Source organism: Capra hircus, chromosome 16, assembly GCF_001704415.2.
Source record: "Capra hircus breed San Clemente chromosome 16, ASM170441v1, whole genome shotgun sequence".
NCBI classification, from domain to species: domain Eukaryota; kingdom Metazoa; phylum Chordata; class Mammalia; order Artiodactyla; family Bovidae; genus Capra; species Capra hircus.
This window is the reverse complement of record NC_030823.1, coordinates 55,278,504-55,296,056: the sequence shown is the minus strand read 5'-3', so window position 1 is coordinate 55,296,056 and position 17,553 is coordinate 55,278,504. Positions and strand designations below refer to the sequence as shown.

At 43.6% G+C, this 17,553-nt stretch overlaps 1 protein-coding gene across 1 annotated transcript in view; it reads left to right on the top strand.

Moving 5' to 3' along the window:
- The window catches only part of TNR (tenascin R), a 483,754-nt gene that overhangs the window by 244,866 nt on the left and 221,335 nt on the right, over positions 1 to 17,553 (top strand). Inside the window, exon 2 of the mRNA XM_018060627.1 lies at positions 13,077 to 13,175. The gene's annotated coding sequence lies outside the window, so the exon portion shown is untranslated. The remainder of the gene's footprint in view (positions 1 to 13,076; positions 13,176 to 17,553) is intronic.

Here is a 17,553-nt window from a genome sequence, read left to right as displayed (position 1 = left end):
AGGAATAAATAAAGTGACCCTGACCCTGCCCTTGAGGTACCCACTCCAGTACTCTTGCCTAGAAAATCCCATGGACGGAGGAGCCTGGTAGGCTGCATGCATTGGAGAAGGAAATGGCAACCCACTCCAGTGTTCCTGCCTGGAGAATCCCAGGGCCGGGGGAGCCTGGTGGGCTGCCGTCTGTGGGGTCGCACAGGTTCGGACACAACTGAAGCGACTTAGCAGCAGCAGCAGCAGGGAAGGTCAAACATACTCTATCAACCTTCCAGGCAACAAATTTCCGTTTGGCTCGGGTGTGGGAGGAAAGGCACACAAACACGAGAGGGAGTACATTCAATATGGACCCTTTGGGTCACTTGAGGCAAGATAAAGCCAATCAGGTACATCCTGCTTTTCTGAACTCAAATCAGCTCTGCCACTTAAAAGCTGAGAGACCTTAAGCAAGTCAGTTACCTCTTAATTTTGCAGTTTCTTGTCTGTAAAATTGGCATCACAGGCTTTTAGGGAAAATTCAGTAGGCAGTGCACAGAAAGCCCTAGGCCTGGACTGCAGTGATGTCAGTGCAAGCCAGTTTCCCAGTTCTGCTTCTAAGCCTGGGCTAATTAACATCCTTTTTATTTTCTATTTTTTGGTCATAGACCTCCTTGGCAGTCTGGTGATGCATATGAACTCCTTCTCAGAATTATGGTCTAACTGTAGCAAATAAAATACATAGGATTACGGAGGAAACTGCATTTTTATTGAAATGCAGTTATCAAAATACTAAAAAAACAAATTTGCTGTATGGTAATATATGTGCGTCTTTATTAGCACAGTAAATAACAAGATCTGCTGGCAAGTCAAATAACTATTGTAATTTTGAAGTAGTAATAAGCCTAAACAATATTTCAACATATCTGCAACAACCGTAATGAGATACAAAAAAATCTGTGATTTCTATTGGTGACAAAACTGCAGCTACTGTTAATACTGCTATGACTGGTTGCCTACATTCAAAATTAGAGGAATTGTTATATTTTTGTTAGCAGTTGGTGGAAATAAAGAGGTAATTTCTTTCCATCTAAGTTACATGGACTCTCTGTGGACCCCAGGCTAAGAACCATTGCTGTAACACTTGATCAAGTAATTTATACGCATATTTTCTAAAATTTTAAAATAACTGACTTTCTCATTGCCATAGAAAAATGTAAACATAGTTGAAAAGTTAAGAAATATAGATGAAATGTGAAAAGACAGAGGACATTTAAAAATATGACCCAGGGATCAAAATATGCTAACACTTGATGTGGTAGTTTGACGTTTTTTGTTTTTCCCCAAATTAACTAGTTATTTTATTTTTGCTGCCATGGGTCTTAGTTGTGGCACACAGAATCTTCGTGAAGAGCCTGGGCTTCTCTCTCTAGTCATGGTGTGTGGGCTCAGTGGTTGAGATGCCCAGGCTTAGTTGTCCCAAGACATGTGGAATCTCAGCTCCCCAATCAGGGATGAAACCCACATCCCCTACATTGAAAGGTGGATTCTTAACCACTGGACCACCAGGAGAGTCCCAGTAATTTGACTTTCAAGACTGTGGAACTCATTGCTAATCCATGTTTCATGCACTGAATCTGCCCCACCTAGAGTTATTAGACTGCTATTTCACTCAGTCTAATAACTGAATGGTCAGTAAAGAAACAACCCAAAGCATCACAGTTGCAGTCCAGAACTATATGAAGCCCAGTGATGGCAAAGGAGCCCTTGATCTTTGCAGCACAATCACCCAAAGATAGAGCAAAGTATCAAGAAACAGAGCTGGGGGCCCTGGAAGCTAAGAGGACATGCTAGAACGAACCTTCCAGCCCCACTCAGAGGAGCTGTCCCACTGATCTCAGATCTCTTGTTAGACCTGATGAATTATCTCACGTCAGAACCGTGAATTGTAATGGAAATTACCCACTTGATGAAGGATACCAACCAACTCTACTCAAAAGCTGCCAGATGTTCAGATCAGATCCCTGACACATGCAGGCAGAGCTCGAGGGCTCATCCAAACAGCTTATTGAGAAATAATGATAATGAGGTGGCACTGAATCTAGGAGATATTACACAATCCACAGAAACACACACGTGCGGCCAGAGAAGGATGTTCTGTCGCCTCAGATGATGCCCTGTGGCAACGCCGCCCAGCTCTCTCTCGGGTGAAAGAGTAGCCTGACACACGTCCAGCTGTCCCAGGTTAACCCGAGAAGACTGAAGCCTTGGAATGGCTTGCCTGGACTTGGTGAAAACAATATCCGTGGAGAATCCACCATGTGTGGGGTCAGAACACAGAGGAAGCCAGGCCTTAGCTCACTTTTTCCAAGATCCCCCAGAGAACTCAGCCCCACGAGCCCTCCAAGCAGGGACCAGTTTCTGGTCACCCGACTTGCCAGCCCTCCCAAGTGACCATGAGGTTGTGACAGCATCACCAAATTAGGGTCTTGCAGTCCCTCTTGGGTGGAGCCTTTGGGACCCCGGGGTCAACATCTCTAGAGGTTCTCTTAGAAAAGCATCTCTCTTCTATTCTCCAGCTCAGTCCTTAGACCAGCATCCTTTTCTGACTTTCAGACATAGACCTTCCCTAGGGGAGGAGAGGAGGGTCTGAACGAAACGCTACCTGCATAGTCTTCAGAATGCGATTGTGTGCTTCCCTGCAGGGACCCTGCAACCCTGAGGGGGCACACCCTCCTTCCTCTAAGCCTAGTTAAAGATCACAGGCCAAGATAACAGGCCGGCAAAGCTCCTGAGTGCAAGGCACTGCCAAATTTTAAAATGTTTTTAATAAAACAATGTGGAAAGGGCAGCTTGTTCATTTCGATTCTCCACTGGGTCATTCAATTAAACCTGAAATTCTGGGGAAACTTGAACCACCCTGACCATATTTTCCATTAGTAATAATGATAAAAGATAATTATGGAGCCTGTCTGTCAGATATTCCAGACACCCACACCTCCACTTAATTAATTGCTAATTAAGATATGTAAGAACTGCAGTTCCTCTCATACATCCTGACTTAATGAAACCTCAGCATATCTTCCTCAGAGAAGAAGAAACCTCCAGCTCCTCCTTTGGTTTGGAAACCATGGATGCAAGGGAGGTGGGGGCCAGACGGCTGACTCTGAGATGGAGTCATTTAATCACATCATTTAGGCGGTACATGAGAGCCCTGGGAGAGAGGATAAAGTGGAAAGCAAGAATGAGAATAAGTTTGAATTCCTCCAAACTCAGCCCTTGACACATATTATCTATGTTAATCCTCACAGCGGGGAATATCATTATTCCCATTTTACAGATCAGAAAAAGTGTGCTTAGAGGGATTATATACATATCTTTTCCAAAAGTGTGGAGCAGGTGAGAGCTAGAATTTAAGCTGAATTTCATGCCCTTTCATTTGTTGTTCTGTGAAGATACAAGAAACACACAAAAAAAATTGTAATGCTTTTTAAAATTTTTATTTATTTATTTTTGGCTGTGCTGGGTCTTTGTTGCTGTGAGCGGACTTCCTCTAGTTGCAGAGAGCAGGGCCTACTCTTTGTTGCAGTAAGCTGACTTCTCGTTGAAGTGGCTTCTCTTGCTGCAGAGCATGGGCTCAAGGGCTTCAGTAGAGTTGTGGCACGTGGACTCAGTAGTCGTGGCAAATGGATTTAGTTGCCCCGAGGCATGTGCAGTCTTCCCAGACCAGGGATCAAACCCATGTCTTCTGCATTGGCAGGCAGATTCCTAACCACTGTACCACCAGGGAAGTCCCAAGAAACAGAATTGTTTGCTTCCAGGTCTTTACCATAATGAAGGCAAAAGGCATTTGTGGTTGCTAATCTTCAGGATGGCCCCCAATTAATCCTTGCTTTCTAGCATTCATAACCCGTGTGTTGCCTCCTCCCACATTAAATAGGGCTGATCCATGTAAACAGTAGGATGGTGCAGAAATGCTAATAAGGCAGGTCACCAAAGACCCTGCTCCTCCCACTTGGTTTTCTCTTGGGTAGCTTTATCTGGGGGCAGCTAGCCACCATGTTGTGAGGATACTCAAGCAGCCCAGCAGATGCTTCAGGGGGGAGGCCTTCTGCAACAATCAGATCACATCCGTGAACCATCTTAGAATCCAGTCCTCCAGCCCTAGTGAGTCTTCAGATGCCTACAGCCCTGGTCAACATCCTAAAGTAAGCTTCATGAAAAACTCTGGGCCAGAACAAGCCAGATAAGTCACTTCTGAGTCCCTGATCCACAGAAACCAAAAGATAGTAAATGTTCATTGTTTTTCAGCCACTGCGTTTGGGGGTGATTTGTTATGAGGTAATAGACAATGAATTGAGCAAGCATGAACTTTTCACATCTCACTGATTTGCCATTAACAATGGGCCAGAAAAATCCTTCTAAGAAATATTCACATTTGTATGTATGCCTGAATGTAAGAGCCCCAAATAATAGCCATTCAAGGTGCCTTCTGTTAGGGGACTTTGTGAGTTTAATAGTTAAATATAGTTCAGATTGCCAATGGGCTTCTTGGTGGCTCAGCAGTAAAGAGTCTACCTTTAATACCGGAGATGTGGGTTCGATCCTTGAGTTAGGAGGATCTCCTGCTGGAGGGCATGGCAACCCGCTCCATTATTCTTGCCTGGAGAATCCCATGGACAGAGGAGCCTGGCAGTCTATGGTCCATGAAGTCCCAAAGAGTTGGACTCAACTGAAGCAACTTAGCACACACACAGATCACCATTAGTTGCCCAAATTTTTTATTTTCTCATTAAAATGACTAAGAACAGTTTGTTGGTCTATCATAATCTGATCCATTTTCAGCAACTGACTGTTGTGAGAATTGAGGAAAGACATGAACTAACAATGCTTTAGCATACTGGCTAGTCTGTCTAGAGCTGATTAGCATCCTTGCAATCTCGTGGTTATTCCTGTAACATCTCCAGCAATCTGCAATAGACAAACCAAAACCATTCAAATAAGAGGGTTTATGCTGAATATCAAAACGGAATTTTGGGGACTTCCCTGATGGTCCAGTGGTTAAGACTCCAGTGCAGGGGGTCCTGGTTCAATCCCTGGTCAGGGAACTAGATCCCACATGCTGCAACTAAGACCTGACACAGTCAAACAAATAAATAAATAAGACAAAATGGACTTTTGCTGTGAAGTCTGAAACCTCTGCAGGTTTTGGAACTCTGTCTCACCTGGCCTGGTGGTATCTTCCTTCTGCCCATGATTCACCTCTGCCAAAAGGGGGAAAACACAGGGCTTTGGGAAAAGTCTGTGATTGGGGTCAACAGGGCCTCCTAGCTGCACTCTCTGGACTGTCTGGCCCACAGGTCCTGACTGTACCATCAGGGGCTGGAGCCCACGAAATGAAGTCAAAGCCTAGCCTCTTGGGTTCCTGGACTCACATCGAGTGTTAGAGGGGTCAGAATTTGAGGAGGAAAAATCTTTATAATGCACATTTTTGGGACATATTTCATAGGAAAAATGGTTGTTGTTGTTTTTTCAAAGATGAGCTATTACAAGTTGACCTCAGATAATGGCTGTGGGAGAAATGCTGGACGCTAAGAGGGTAAGTGCAGGTGAATGATGGGCAGAGAGAATGGGCAGGAAGAACACATCAGTTTGCTGAAGTGGCTGTCCCCACGGCCACTGTGCTCCCAGTGCAGTGCTCCCAGCACAGGGCAGGTCATCGTGCTCTTTCGTCTTCCGTGCGTCTCCTGTGGTTCCACTGCCTCTGTCCTCAGGCCTTCCTGGAAGTGTGTAGACTAAAAGGAACTGGGACCATGATCCCTGTGTGGATATTTGTCTCTGCTCACAGCTTTGTCTCTGCAACTTGTGAGCATAGGAATGATGGTCCACATGGTGACACGCCAGCACGTATTACTGTTGTAAGAATCCTTTTTTTTTTATCACCAGTTACATGAAAATCTACTCCAAGATAAGGTCTTTGTGCGATCCCTTCAGGGCTGTACCACTTGTCAATCAAATGGATCTATTTGTGAGGTCATATATAATTCCATCAAAGGGGCCAACATGTTAGGCTCACTAGAGCTTCTCCAACAGAGCAGGTTTCAACACGACTTCAGGAAGATCAGCACACACTGGCTGGAATTCAATGTGGCCATTGCTCAGCCCACAGTTTAAAACATTTTTTTTTTAAGTGACATTTTTTAAAAGGAAAAGAACATGGGACTAGAACATAGGAGCCCCACCTTCTAGTTCTAATTCTCCAAATAACTCTGTGATTAGTGCCTGTCTCCATAAGTGAACTCCCCTCTGTTGTAACTGACAGTTCTGGGTCTCTGTCCCTGATGGGCAGGACCTCTTTGAGAGCAGAGGATCTGTCGCCTTGTATCTCCAGTGCCTGGTGCAGGCCCAGGCATTCAGAACACTCCGAGTTTTTTTTGGTTGGTTGGTTGTTTTCTAAATGTATTTTTGGCTGCTCTGGGTCTTAGTTGCTGCTCTTCGCTGCAATGCAAAGGCTTCTCATTGTGATGGCTTCTCTTATTTTGGAGCGTGGGCTGTAGGTGCGTGGGCTTCAGTACTCATGATTACTAAAGCACATGAGCTTAGTAACCCTGAGGCATGTGGGATCTTTCCAGACTAAGGATCAAACCCTTGTCGCCTGTGCTGGCAGGCAGATTCTTAACCACTGGACCACCGGGGAAGCGCCCAGAAGGCTCTTAATAAATAGTTGCTGCCAATGACCAAAACACCATATCAGCCCGTCTGTCCCTATTCACACATGTATACATGTGGTTACACACATGAAGGAAAGCACAGAAGTCTGCATTCCCTGCTGTCAGCCTAGAGGGGTGAGGTAGTATAGACAGTGGGGGAAGAAAAAGAGGTAGAGAGAGGTAAAGAAGTGAGGGAAAAAATAAGGGGGCTGCACTAAAAAAGCTAGATGTAGACTAAGATCTTTTTGTAAAAGTACCTATAAAGTGAAGTGAAGTCACTCAGTCGTGTCCGACTCTTTGCAACCCCATGGACTGTAGCCTACCAGGCTCCTCCGTCCATGGGATTTTCAAGGCAAGAGTACTGGAGTGGGTTGCCATTTCCTTCTCCTGGAGATCTTCCCAACCCAGGGATCAAACTCGGGTCTCTTGAGTTGCAGGCAGACGCTTTTACCATCTGAGCCACCAGGGACCTATATGTGTGCATAAATTAGGGGGAAACTGATGATCTTCTTGAGTCAAAACAAGTTGCAGAGTATTTCAGTTAAAAACTATAAACAAAAGCATCCCATCTGTCTGTATGAATATGCATAATTGGGTTTAAATAAGCACAGGGAAGACGTATATTGTGGGTGCTGCGAGGCACCACCCAGCTGAGACACTCAGCCCCGCAGCTGATGGGAGCTTTGGCTGCTGACGGCTCACAGCTGAGTTCCTCTCCAGCGCTGACCTCCACCAAAGGGAGCTGCTTTGCCCAAGGTTGTGCCTGCCCTCTCCATGGGAGCTGTCCACCTCTAAAGACCAGTGGGGCCCAAAGGCCTGTCCCTTCTCAATAACAGGACAGCTCCAGAGGTCCCTCTGGCCAATTCGACTTCTTGTGCTCCTCATAAGGGTTGCGCGGATAAACCTGCAGAGTGTTTATCCGGTCTCAGCCTGTTTCCTGGAAACTGGACTGATTGACAGTGCGGAAGGATACGTGCTAGTCTATTAAAAGGTTAAATCAAGCAATGAGGCCATTTGTAGCAACACGGGTGGACCTAGACAGGATCATACTAAGCGAAGTAAGTCAAAGACAAATATCATATCGCTTATCTGTGGAATCTAAAACTATGATACAAATGCACTTATTTACAAAACAGAAACTGGCTCACAGACATAGAAAACAAACTTATGGTTATCAAAGGGGAAAAATGGGGAAGAGATATACTGGGAATTTGGGATTAATAGATGCATACTACTATATATAAAGTAGATAAAGAACAAGGACCTGCTTTATAGCACAGGGAACTATATTTAATATCATGTAATAACCTATAATGAAAAATAATCTGAAAGATATATATCTGTATATACACACACACATATGTATAACTGAATCACTTTGCTATACACCTGAAATATGGGAAGTCAAATGTACTTCAGTAGAAGATGGGAATTTGCTATATGGCTCAGGAAACTCAAACAGAGGCTCTGTATCTACCTAGAGGGGTGGGATGGGGAGGGAGATGGGAGGCAGGTTCAAAAGGGAGAGGATCTATGTATACCTATGGCTGATTCATGTTGAGATTTGACAGAAAACAGCAAAGTTCTGTAAAGCAATTATCCTTCAATTAAAAAATAAATCAACTTTTTTTAAAAGAAAAAACTTAAAAAAAATAAAATAATATGTTACATCAAGGGGCTGAGGCTAGGGGTAAATTATTAACTTTCTCTGTATACATCTTCATATGGATTCACTTATTACAATGAGCAATTATCATTTTCATAATTTCAAGAATATCAAATAAAGATATTTAAAATACAATAAACAAATATATGTGAGTTTTATGAATGAATGACTGTGCCTATATCTAGTCGAGGAATAATACTGATAAAATGGAAGCTGAATTGAAGGTATCAATGTGAATGAACTAGACTGAAGAGGATTTTGCCAACGCTTATCATGACTTTTGACATAGTTGGTTCAAAAGAGACTGTATTCCTTTTAAGAGTGACATCATCACCTCACAGACAGGATGAGAAATAAAGAGTCAAGGGTAGAAGTAAAAAGGAGAGGGAGTTTAATTCCATGGAAGCAGAGATTTTCCTAACATCCAAGCTATCTGCCAATGAAGTAGCCTGCACATTTGGGACAGTTCAGTTGCTCAGTCAGGTATGACTCTTTGCGATTCTGTGAACCCACACCAGGCCTCCCTGTCCATCACCAACTTCCAGAGTTTACCCAAACTCATGTCCATTGAATTGGTGATGCCATCCAACCATCTCATCCTCTGTCATCCCCTTCTCCTCCTGCCCTCAATCTTTCCCAACATCAGGGTCTTTTTAAATGAGTCAGCTCTTCACATCAGGTGGCCGAAGTATTGGAGTTTCAGCTTCAACATCAGTCCTTCCAATGAACACCCAGGACTGATCTCCTTTAGGATATAGAACAGCCACTGTCCAAATTACCCTGTCCTAAGGCCCTGCAATGCTTCCATTTGGTGAGCAGCTTATTTGAATCAGAGGAAGAAAAGTACCTGATATTCATGTCACCTCCAACAGTTCCCCACCCTGGGCGCTGGTGATCTCTTGATGACCACTGTTTTCCCCAGTGATGCAGCTCAGAATCCATCCCAGCTCCACTCTCCAGGCAGCCACTTCCCTGCTGATATTCTGGAGGATTCTCCAGAGATGAAACCTTTCTGGCCTTCCAGAGCTAAATTATCTTTCCTCCAATTCTAAAGCTCCATGGAGTCATCCAGAGAAGCTTCATTCATTCAGGAGCAACTTGGATGAGCAAGCCTACACCTTAGTCAAAGGTCTGCTCCTTCCTCCCCCAGTGCTACTTGATTTTTAAGTAGTCTTTGCTGCTGCTGCTGCTAAGTCGCTTCAGTCGTGTGCGACTCCTAGTGACCCCATGGACTGCAGAAGTAGTCTCTTTAGGCCCCTGTAAATGAAATCCTGGAAGCTCAATGTCCACTTTAGAGAAGGCTCACAAGGGTTTTGTGGGAAGCATGTCCTTGAAGGCATAATCATCCGGCTATGGACTGTGGCTACAAGACCTTCTAGAACTAACACCCAAAAAAGATGTCCTTTTCATTATAGGGGACTGGAATGCAAAAGTAGGAAGTCAATAATTACCTGGAGTAACAGGCAAATTTGGCCTTGGAGTACAGAATGAAGCAGGACTAACGCTAATAGAGTTTTGCTAAGAGAATGCACTAGTCATAGCAAACACCCTCTTCCAACAACACAAGAGAAGACTCTACACATGGACATCACCAGATGGTCAACACCAAAATCAGATTGATTATATTCTTTGCAGGCAAAGATGGAGAATCTCTATACAGTCTGCAAAAACAAGACTAGGAACTGACTGTGGCTCAGATCATGAACTTCTTATTACCAAAATCAGACTGAAATTGAAAAAAGTAGGGAAACCACTAGACCATTCAGGTATGACTTAAATCAAATCCCTTATGATTATACAGTGGAAGTGAGAAATAGATATAAGGGACTAGATCTGATAGATAGAGTGCCTGATGAACTATGGATGAAAGTTTCTGACATTGTACAGGAGTCACGGATCAAGACCATCTCCAAGAAAAAGAAATGCAAAAAAGCAAAATGGCTGTCTGGGGAGGCCTTACAAATAGCTGTGAAAAGAAGAGAAGCCGAAAGTAAAGGAGAAAAGGAAAGATATAAGCGTCTGAATGCAGAGTTCCAAAGAACAGCAAGGAGAGATCAGAAAGCCTTCCTCAGCAATCAGTGCAAAGAAATAGGGGAAAACAATAGAATGGGAAAGACCAGAGATCTGTTCAAGTAAATTAGAGATACCAAGGGAACATTTCATGAAAAGATGGGCACAATAAAGGACAGAAATGGTATGGACCTAACAGAAGCAGAAGATATTAAGAAGAGGTGGCAAGAAAACACAGAAGAATTATACAAAAAATATTTCATGACTCAGATAACCACGATGGTGTGATCACTCACCTAGAGCCAGACATCCTGGAACACAAAGTCAAGTGGATCCTAGGAAGCATCACTATGAACAAAGCTAGTATAGGTGATGGAATTCCAGTTGAGCTATTTCAAATCCTGAAAGATGATGCTGGGAAAGTGCTGCACTCAATATGCCAGCAAATTTGGGAAACTCAGCAGTGGCCACAGGACTGGGAAAGATTAGTTTTCATTTCAATTCCAAAGAAAGACAATGCCAAAGAATGCTCAGACTACCACACAATTGCACTCATGTCACACACGAGCAAAGTAATGCTCAAAATTCTGCAAGCTAGGTTTCAACAGTACATAAACCGTGAGCTTCCAGATGTTCAAGCTGGATTTAGAAAAAGCAGAAGAACCAGAGATCAAATTGCCAACATTGCTCGGATCATCAAAAAAGCAAGAGAATTCCAGAAAAACATCTACTTCTGCTTTATTGACTATGCCAAAGCCTTTGACTGCGTGGATCACAACAAACTGTGACAAATTCTTAAAGAGATGGTAATACTAGACCACCTAACCTGCCTCTTGAGAAACCTGTATGCAGGTCAGGAAGCAACAGTTAGAACTGTACATGGAACAACAGACTGGCTCCAAATTCGGAAACAAGTATGTCAAGGCTGTATATTGTCACCCTGCTAATTTAACTTATATGCAGGGTACATCATGAGAAACACTGGGCTGGAAGAAGCACAAGCTGGAATCAAGATTGCTGGGAGAAACATCAGTAACCTCAGATATGCAGATGACACCACCCTTATGGCAGAAAGCGAAGAAGAACTAAAGAGCCTCTTGATGAAAGTGAAAGGGGAGAGTGAAACTCAACATTCAGGAAAATAAGATCATGGCATCTGGTCCCATCACTTCATGGCAAATAGGTAGGGAAACAATGGGAACAATGACAGACGTAATTTTGGGGCTCCAAAATCACTGCAGATGGTGATTGCAGCCATGAAATTAAAAGACACTTGCTCCTTGGAAGGAAAGTTATGACCAACCTAGATAGCATGTTGAAAAGCAGAAACATTACTTTGCTGACAAAGGTCCACCTAGTCGAAGCTATGGTTTTTCCAGTAGTCATGCATGGATGTGAGAATTGGACTATAAAGAAAGCTGAGTGCCGAAGAATTGATGCTTTTGAACTGTGGTGTTGGAGGAGACTCTTGAGTGTCCTTTGGACTGCAAGGAGATCCAATCAGTCCATCCTAAAGGAAATCAGTCCTGAATATTCATTGGAAGGACTGATGTTGAAGCTGAAACTCCAATACCTTGGTCACCTGATGCAAAGAGCTGACTCACTGGAAAAGACCCTGATGCTGGGAAAGATTTGGGGTGGGTGGAGAAGGGGATGACAGAGGATGAGATTGCTGGATAGCATCACGGACTTAATGGACATGAGTTTGAGTAAACTCCAGGAGTTGGTGATGGACAGGGAATCCTGGCATGCTGCAGTCCATAGGGTCACAAAGAGTTGGACATGACTGAGCAAATGAACTGAACTGATGGGCTGTGGGATAATGCATGGGACTGTGTAGGGGGCAGGGAGTGACTGGTCTAAGTTTTGCAGAGGGAATCTGTTTATTTTTTAAATTAAATTAAAAATTTTTTTTGACTGTGCAACACAACTTGTGGGACTTTAATTCTCCAACCAAGAATTGAACCCAGGTCCCTGGCAGTGAGAGCACAGTCTTAACCACTGGACCACTAGGGAATTCCCCCAACCCTGTTGAAAGAAACTGACAAATTGCTGACACAGAAGCTTCCCACTTGCAAGAGGTGTTGCTGCTCTATTGGTTGTGGTTCGAACCTGAGAAAATGGCTGTTATGCATTCATTTCCTTAAAGAGTACTGATTGAAAGTTTCTGTGCTAGCTTTGTGATAGGGACAGAGAATTCGCCCTTGAGGATTTGAGAGTTCAGAGTGAGTACAACACAAATGAAGAAACTTACGATGAGGGGTGACTTCTGTGACCTAGCAAGGCGCTGAGTGTCCTGGACATGAAGAACATGAGGGGGGCTCAGGTTTAGAGGGGATGAGAGGTTTCCTAGAAGAAGCGTCAAGCATTTTTCATAATCAGATCATCTAAGTATGTAACCACAGCCATCTTTAAAGATCTCAGAAGGGATTTGCTACATAAAACACATAGCTGGATTTATAATCCTTCTGTAGAATTTTGACCTTAAATATTTGCTACTTCCTTGCAAAGCTATGAGAACAAATGAAAGAAAACTAATGAAGTAAAGCAAACTTTCTGAAGAGGAAAAAAATAACAATAAATAACAATTTTCTTTAGAAACCCACATTATACCTCCAAGTTTTTTGAAATGGAGATGTGGCAGTTGAGATGGAAAGGGAAACACAAGTTCCTTATTTTAAAGCCATAAATGTATTTCTTCCCTCCTGTCTCTGTTTCAGGTGGCCGCATCATCATCACTGCATAGACCAGGTCTCTTTGGGCATTAGGATTAAAGAACGTGTGGAAAAGAGAAAACACCCAGGACACCATCACTAAAGGTACCGTTTTCTGTGAACCTTTAACCATCCATCATTGCAATGGCCAGTCTGAGGCTTTCAGCTGTGACTGCGTATTCCCAGGATTTGAGACTCCTTGTCACTGCAACAACAGCCCGAGGCACAGACTCCCTGCCGTGAGGTGGTCAAGAGCACCAGCTCTCCTGGGCTTTACGCTACCTCAGAAAAAGCTGGAGAAACTAGGCACCAAGGTTTTGATATCTTATAAAATATTTCAGAAATGCATTTCCAAACATAGTTGGTCATAAAAGTGTGTGACTGCACTCAGCCCCTCCAAGAGGCTAGACTTGCTCCCCAACCCAGCCATGCATGCTCTGAGCCTGCAGGAATCAGTGCTAAATTATTCATCAGCCTGACTCTAAAATTTCTGGAGTTCCAAAACCTCTAATAAAGTATTATGAAAGAATATCCATCTCTTTATCTCTATCCATAACTATTTATATAGCTAGAGGAAAAATCTGTCGTTTTATTTCTTTTAATTTAAAAGCTTTCCTAATTCCTTTTTCATACCACATATATATGTCTAAAGAATTTTCAGGTTGAAATAATAACCTCTAAAAAATGGTCCATGGGAGAAGGCTCTCAGGATTCAGAGTTGACAGGTACGATGAATATTTCACTCCTTTAATAACTTTTCTTGGCACTCAGACTTGGTACACCGAACTGGGAACTTTTCATAGAGGGGTGGCTCTTTTTTTATTATTATTATGCAAAACAATGACAATATACCCACCCGCCTTCTCTTCTCTATTCATTCACAAAACTGCTAATGTTTGTTCAGGAAAAACTCATTTCATTCCTCAGATTCATGGTGCTCTCATTATCTACCATGGCACTCTACAGTGGCAAGACACATCTTTTACGAAGCCCTGCCTTAGAATTAACCCAGCATATCCTCAGCGACATCTTGTCTTACTTAGGGGACACTTGACCACAAAGTACCTCAGGCCATTTAAAACACCTTTGAATGTACAAACTCACAAGAGACATCATTGCACTAAGCGGGCTATCAGCCATTCACACTTAGGAGTGAACTGGTTAATTTGATGCTCTTAGGCTAACAGCTAGTTGAGATCAAGTTCTCTACAACTAAGCAGAGCTGGAATAGGGTGGACCATCTGGATAGCAAAGAGGGGCAACTATTAAGATGAAGACTTTTTAAATTACCAGCTCTGTATTTGGAGACAGTATTTGTATAGAACATATGATGAACTATTTGCAATTAAAGATTAAACGCTCCCAACCCCCATCCTCTCTCAAAGAAACTTGCTTAAATAAAAATAGATGGTCTCTGAACTGACTTCTGAACAACGTGGCTTCAGTAGAATCTGGGATGCTATCCTCCTCTAAATCAATGTTGAATAAATATTGAAAGAATATTGGTTTAAAGGTGAGACAAATTATGAGCTTGGCAAGAACAGTCACATATTTTCACTCATTACTGATATCTGATGATGATATCTGATGGAAGGGTTGGAGGGATGAAAGAGGGAGCCCAGGATCTCACCAGTCTGACTGAGACTCTGGGGGGATCTGAGAAGCCTGTGTGCAGGATTGTGGGAGAGGGAATGGAGACAAACACCACATCCTGTCTGGAGGCAGCCTTACGGAAGCAAGGAGAACTCTGCCAAATCAGAGAATACTCAGGAATAGCAAGGATCAGACTGAAGTTTAAAGCAGGGCTGGGGGATGATTCCTGTAATAATGTGATTTATAACGAGAAATATTAATATTTATTTGGTTTTCATGCCATTTCTGGCACAAAACTCCTAAAACTTTTTCCAGGCTGTAAGAGTGAAATACGTGTTTCTTGGTTTTAGTCGCACTCGAGTTTATTAAAAGAGGTGATTTTTGGAAATCTCCTGAGGATGGGGGCTGGTTGCCAGGGCAACCAATCATGTGATTAGAAGGTTGGAACTTTCAGTCCCACCCTGCACAACCTCTGGGGAGGGGAGAGGAGAGGGACTGGAGATTGAGTTCAATCACCAATGGCCAGTGATTCAATCAAGCCTGTGTAATGAAGCTTCCATAAAAACCCACCAGGAGGAGGTCTGGGATCTCCTGGGTTGGTGAACTAGGATGCTTCCATGTGCCACCATGCTGGGGAAAGAAGCTCCTTTGAAACTCATTGTTCAGAACCTCCCTTGTGTGTCCCTTCATCTGGCTGTTGATGCATTTGTATCCTTCAATATCCTTTATAATAAACCAGTAATCTAGTGAGTCAAGTGGTTTTCCAAGTTCCGTCAGTCATTCTAATAGCAAGTTAATAGAACCGGAGGAGGATGTGTGGGAACCTCCAATTTGTAGCAGTAGGTCAGAAGCACAGATGACAACCTGTGTTTGTGATTAGCATCTGAAGTGGGGGGTAGTCTTGAGGAATGAAGCCCTCATGCTGTGGAGTCTGATGCTGTCCCTGAATAGATGGAGTGGGAATTGAGTTGAATAGAAGGGCACCCAGCTGGTGTCACAGAGAACTCCTTAGTGTGTGGCGGTGGGGGAGAAACCACACACCACAATTGGTGTCAGAATCAGAACTGTAATCCCAAACTACATCAGAATCAGAACTGTAATCCCAAACTACATCGGAGCCATAAACATGCAGGGTTAAACTCAGTTTCTCCCAGGTTCAGGGAGAGTCAAGCCACAGCTGGGTGTGAGGGCCAGCTGAGTGCGATGGTTCCAGGCAGAGGAGTTGGATCCTCCTGGACCCTGAGGGTGGGACTTCTCAGAAGTCTATGGAAAGCAGTATCCAGTTCTCAGAAGCACTGGCTGCTCTGTTGATTAAATCTGAAAGCGGTCTCCCGACACAGAGGCCAGTCTCTCTCTGCCAAGACTTGTTATATGTACACGAGTTTTAAAATATTTATTTATTCATTTATTTGGCTGCATCGGGTCTTAGTTGCAGCACGCAGAATTTTTGTTGCAGCACCCAGGCTTCTCCCTAGTTGTGGTGTGTGGGCTCAGTGGTACCTGAGGGCTTAGTTGCCCCCATGTGGGCGTGTGGGATCTTAGCTCCCTGAACAGGAATCGAACCTGAGTCCCCTCCATTGGAAGGTAGATTTCTTAACCACTGGACCACCAGGGAAGTCCCTCATTTATACGGCTGGCCTCACAGGAGAGCATGGATTGTTCAGATTAGCCTCCTCCCTCATGTACTTCCAAATAGCTGCTCACCAGCACGGTTTGGTGTTGGAATTGCTGAAGTTACCAAGCAGGAAGGTCAGCTGGAACAGAGGTGCTTTCACCAGGCTGGTGTGAACTGTCTTACTCAGCCTACACCCGCCCCACCTTCATTCCCCATGCGTCTGAAAGCAGCTTATTTTAAAAGCTGATTAGATGAGCCCTTAATAACATTAGAATTTAAATGGCCCCAGATAGGTTTTCAGCTTCTCACTAAATTGAGATAAATGTGATATTTGGGGAACTGAGCTTCCAGCTTCATGACGGCTCCCGACCGCAGTCAGGATTTGAAGAACCACATTCTCCCCTGTTTCCTGGCAAACTGATCCTGGGTTGTGAGGCTAATCTGGACAATCCATGCTCTCCTGTGAGGTCAGTCGTATAAATAGGGGACTTCCATGGTGGTCCAGTGGTTAAGAAACCAGCCTTCCAATGCAGGGGACTCAGGTTCAATCCCTGTCCAGGGAACTAAGAGCCCACATGCCCACATGCATCTGTGAGGTCTCTTTAGTCTCTAAAGGTCTAGGATTCTATGTGCAGATGCATGTCCATGATTATGCATTTTCAAGGAAAGGAGAGTTAGGGACTTGTGCTGTGATTAGTCTGACTCTGTGTGACCCTATGGACCGTAGCCCACCAGTCTCCTCTGTCCATGTGGATGCTCCAGGCCAGAATACTAGAGTGAGTTGCCATGCTCTCTTCCATGGGATCTTTGATAGCTTCCAATTCCAGGTAACAAAGCTTTATTGAGTAACCACTATTTGGCCATTTAATTCAATACTGATGTTAATACCTGACTTTCTGCTGAGACTAATATAAAATGGTCAGAGGTATAAATGTTTCATCTTGGTTCTCATGTCCAGCACCCCCCATAACTCTCTTAGGTGGGTTTAGCGCTGGGAAGGACATGATTGCCTTCCAATTTAACACTCTTCTGTAAGTTTTAGAAAAAGTTAAAAACAGAATGGAAGCGAGTGGAGTGGGAAACTAACCCAAGGTGAACAGGAACAGATGGCTCTGGGTTGAAATAATTGTATTCTTCTTTAAAAAAAAAATTTATTTATTTAGGTGGTAGTGCAGGGTCTTAATTGCAGCACTTGGGATCTTTTTCTTTCTTTCTTTTTAGCTGTGGCATGCAGGATCTTTAGCTGCAACGTGTTCCCTGAGCAGGGATCAAACC